Below are 5,153 nucleotides of genomic sequence, written 5' to 3'. Positions count from 1 at the left end.
GTCTTCATTCTTCTTGAGTTTCATGTGTTTATCAAATTGTATCTTATATCTTGGGTATCCTAAGTTTTGGGCTAATATCCACTTATCAATGAATACATATTGTGTGAGTTCTTTTGTGATTGTGTTACTTCACTCAAGATGATGCCCTCCAGCTCCATCCATTTGGCTAGGAATTTCATAAATTCATTCTTTTTAATAGCTGAGTAGTACTCCATTGTGTAAATGTACCATAATTTCTGTATCCATTCCTCTGTTGAGGGACATCTGGGTTCTTTCCAGCTTCTGGCTATTATAAATAGGGCTGCTATGAACATAGTGGAGCATGTGTCCTTCTTACCGGTTGGAACATCTTCTGGATATATGCCCAGGAGAGGTATTGCTGGATCCTCCGGTAGTACTGTGTCCAATTTTCTGAGGAACCGCCAGACTGATTTCCAGAGTGGTTGTACAAGCTTGCAATCCCATCAACAATGGAGGAGAGTTCCTCTTTCTCCACATCCTCGCCAGCATCTGCTGACACCTGAATTTTTGATCTTAGCCATTCTGACTGGTGTGAGGTGGAATCTCAGGGTTGTTTTGAGTTGCATTTTCCTGATGATTAAGGATGTTGAACATTTTTTCAGGTGCTGCTCTGCCATTCGGTATTCCTCAGGTGAGAATTCTTTGTTCAGTTCTGAGCCCCATTTTTTAATGGGGTTATTTGATTTTCTGGAGTCCACCTTCTTGAGTTCCTTATATATATTGGATATTAGGCCCTTATCTGATTTATGATAGGTAAAGATCCTTTCCCAATCTGTTGGTGGTTTTTTGTCTTATTGATGGTGTCTTTTGCCTTGCAGAAGCTTTGAAGTTTCATGAGGTCCCACTTGTCAATTCTCGATCTTACAGCGCAAGCCATTGCTGTTCTTTTTTTTTTTAATATTTTTATTACATATTTTCCTCAATTACATTTCCAATACTATCCCAAAAGTCCCCCATAGCGCCCCCCACTTCCCTACCCACCCATTCCCATTCTTTTGGCCCTGGCATTCCCCTATATTGGGGCATATAAAGTTTGCAAGTCCAATGGGCCTCTCTTTCCATTGATGGCCGACTAGGCCATCTTTTGATACATATGCAGCTAGAGACAAGAGCTCCAGGGTTCTGGTTAGTACATCATGTTGTTCCAACAATAGGGTTGCAGATCCCTTTAGCTCCTTGGGTACTTTCTCTAGCTTCTCCATTGGGAGCCCTGTGATACATCCAATAGCTGACTGTGAACATCCACTCCTGTGTTTGCTAGGCCCCGGCATCGTCTCACAAGAGACAGCTATATTTGGGTCCTTTCAGCAAAATCTTGCTAGTGTATGCAATGGTGTCAGCGTATAGAAGCTGATTATGGGACGGATCCCTGGATACAGCAGTCTCTAAATGGTCCATCCTTTCATCACAGCTACGAACTTTGTCTCTGTAACTCCTTCCCTGGGTGTTTTGTTCCCAATTCTAAGAAGGTGCACAGTGTCCACACTTTGGTCTTCATTCTTCTTGAGTTTCATGTGTTTATCAAATTGTATCTTATACCTTGGGTATCCTAAGTTTTGGGCTAATATCCACTTATCAATGAATACATATTGTGTGAGTTCTTTTGTGATTGTGTTACTTCACTCAAGATGATGCCCTCCAGGTCCATCCATTTGGCTAGGAATTTCATAAATTCATTCTTTTTAATAGCTGAGTAGTACTCCATTGTGTAAATGTACCATAATTTCTGTATCCATTCCTCTGTTGAGGGACATCTGGGTTCTTTCCAGCTTCTGGCTATTATAAATAGGGCTGCTATGAACATAGTGGAGCATGTGTCCTTTTTACCGGTTGGGACATCTTCTGGATATATGCCCAGGAGAGGTATTGCTGGATCCTCCGGTAGTACTATGTCCAATTTTCTGAGGAACCGCCAGACTGATTTCCAGAGTGGTTGTACAAGCTTGCAATCCCACCAACAATGGAGGAGTGTTCCTCTTTCTCCACATCCTCGCCAGCATCTGCTGTCACCTGAATTTTTGATCTTAGCCATTCTGACTGGTGTGAGGTGGAATCTCAGGGTTGTTTTGATTTGCATTTCCCTGATGATTAAGGATGTTGAACATTTTTTCAGGTGCTTCTCTGCCATTCGGTATTCCTCAGGTGAGAATTCTTTGTTCAGTTCTGAGCCCCGTTTTTTAATGGGGTTATTTGACTTTCTGGAGTCCACCTTCTTGAGTTCTTTATATATATTGGATATTAGTCCCTTATCTGATTTAGGATAGGTGAAGATCCTTTCCCAATCTGTTGGTGGTTTTTTTGTCTTATTGATGGTGTCTTTAGCCTTGCAGAAGCTTTGTAGTTTCATGAGGTCCCACTTGTCAATTCTCGATCTTACAGCACAAGCCATTACTGTTCTATTCAGGAATTTTTCCCCTGTGCCCATATCTTCAAGGCTTTTCCCCACTTTCTCCTCTATAAGTTTCAGTGTCTCTGGTTTTATGTGAAGTTCCTTGATCCACTTAGACTTGACCTTAGTACAAGGAGATAGGAATGGATCGATTCGCATTCTTCTACATGTTAACAACCAGTTGTGCCAGCACCATTTGTTGAAAATGCTGTCTTTCTTCCACTGGATGTTTTTAGCTCCCTTGTCGAAGATCAAGTGACCGTAGGCGTGTGGGTTCATTTCTGGGTCTTCAATTCTATTCCATTGGTCTATTTGTCTGTCACTATACCAGTACCATGCAGTTTTTATCACAATTGCTCTGTAGTAGAGCTTTAGGTCCGGCATGGTGATTCCACCAGAGGTTCTTTTATCCTTGAGAAGAGTTTTTGCTATCCTAGGTTTTTTGTTATTCCAGATGAATTTGCAGATTGCACTTTCTAATTCGTTGAAGAATTGATTTGGAATTTTGATGGGGATTGCATTGAATCTGTAGATTGCTTTTGGCAAGATAGCCATTTTTACAATGTTGATCCTGCCAATCCATGAGCATGGGAGATCTTTCCATCTTCTGAGATCTTCTATAATTTCTTTCTTCAGAGACTTGAAGTTTTTATTATACAGATCTTTCACTTCCTTAGTTAGAGTCACGCCAAGATATTTTATATTATTTGTGACTATTGAGAAGGGTGTTGTTTCCCTAATTTCTTTCTCAGCCTGTTTATTCTTTGTGTAGAGAAAGGCCATTGATTTGTTTGAGTTAATTTTATATCCAGCTACTTCACCGAAGCTGTTTATCAGGCTTAGGAGTTCTCTGGTGGAATTTTTAGGGTCACTTATATATACTATCATATCATCTGCAAAAAGTGATATTTTGACTTCATCTTTTCCAATTTGTATCCCTTTGATCTCCTTTTGTTGTCGAATTGCTCTGGCTAGGACTTCAAGTACAATGTTGAATAGGTATGGAGAAAGTGGACAGCCTTGTCTAGTCCCTGATTTTAGAGGGATTGCTTCAAGCTTCTCACCATTTACTTTGATGTTGGCTACTGGTTTGCTGTAGATTGCTTTTATCATGTTTAGGTATGGGCCTTGAATTCCTGATCTTTCCAAGACTTTTATCATGAATGGGTGTTGGATCTTGTCAAATGCTTTTTCCGCATCTAAGGAGATGACCATGTGGTTTTTGTCTTTGAGTTTGTTTATATACTGGATTACGTTGATGGATTTCCGTATATTGAACCATCCCTGCATCCCTGGGATGAAACCTACTTGGTCAGGATGGATGGTTGTTTTGATGTGTTCTTGGATTCGGTTAGCAAGAACTTTATTGAGGATTTTTGCATCAATATTCATAAGGGATATTGGTCTGAAGTTTTCTATCTTTGTTGGGTCTTTTTGTGGTTTAGGTATCAGAGTAATTGTGGCTTCATAGAATGAGTTGGGTAGAGTACCTTCTGTTTCTATTTTGTGGAATAGTTTGTGAAGAACTGGGATTAGATCTTCTTTGAAGGTCTGATAGAACTCTGCACTAAACCCATCTGGTCCTGGGCTTTTTTTTAGTTGGGAGACTATTAATGACTGCTTCTATTTCTTTGGGGGATATAGGGCTGTTTAGATCATTAACCTGATCTTGATTCAACTTTGGTACCTGGTATCTGTCTAGGAACTTCTCCATTTCATCCAGGTTCTCCAGTTTTGTTGAGTATAGCCTTTGGTAGAAGGATCTGATGGTGTTTTGGATGTCTTCAGGATCTGTTGTTATGTCTCCTTTTTCATTTCTGATTTTGTTAATTAGGATGCTTTCCCTGTACCCTCTAGTGAGTCTGGCTAAGGGTTTATCTATCTTGTTGATTTTCTCAAAGAACCAGCTCCTTGATTGGTTGATTCTTTGAATAGTTTTTCTTGTTTCCACTTGGTTGATTTCACCCCTGAGTTTGATTATTTCCTGCCCTCTACTCCTCTTGGGTGAATTTGCTTCCTTTTGTTCTAGTGCTTTTAGGTGTGTTGTCAAGCTGCTAATGTGTGCTCTCTCTAGTTTCCTTTTGGAGGCACTCAGAGCTATGAGTTTTCCTCTTAGAAATGCTTTCATTGTGTCCCATAAGTTTGGGTATGTTGTGGCTTCATTTTCATTGAACTCTAAAAAGTCCTTAATTTCTTTCTTTATTCCTTCCTTGACCAAGGTATCATTGAGAAGAGTGTTGTTCAGTTTCCACGTGAAGGTTGGCTTTCTATTATTATTTTGTTATTGAAGATCAGCCTTAGTCCATGGTGATCTGATAGGATGCATGGGAAAATTTCAATATTTTTATATCTGTTGAGGCCTGCTTTGTGACCAATTATGTGGTCAATTTTGGAGAAGGTACCATGAGGTGCTGAGAAGAAGGTATATCCTTTTGTTTTAGGATAGAATGTTCTGTAGATATCTGCCAGATCCATTTGATTCATAATTTCTCATAGTTTCACTGTGTCCCTGTTTAGTTTCTGTTTCCATGATCTGTCCATTGGTGAAAGTGGTGTGTTGAAGTCTCCCACTATTATTGTATGAGGTGTAATGTGTGCTTTGAGCTTTACTAATGTTTCTTTAATGAATGTGGCTGCCTTTGTATTTGGAGCATAGATATTCAGGATTGATAGTTCCTCTTGGAGGATTTTACCTTTGATGAGTATGAAGTGTCCCTCCCTGTCTTTTTTAATGACTTTGGGT

This window comes from Mus caroli, unplaced genomic scaffold, assembly GCF_978045245.1.
Source record: "Mus caroli unplaced genomic scaffold, Mus_caroli_1 scaffold_6, whole genome shotgun sequence".
NCBI classification, from domain to species: domain Eukaryota; kingdom Metazoa; phylum Chordata; class Mammalia; order Rodentia; family Muridae; genus Mus; species Mus caroli.
Note: the sequence above shows the minus strand (reverse complement) of the source record.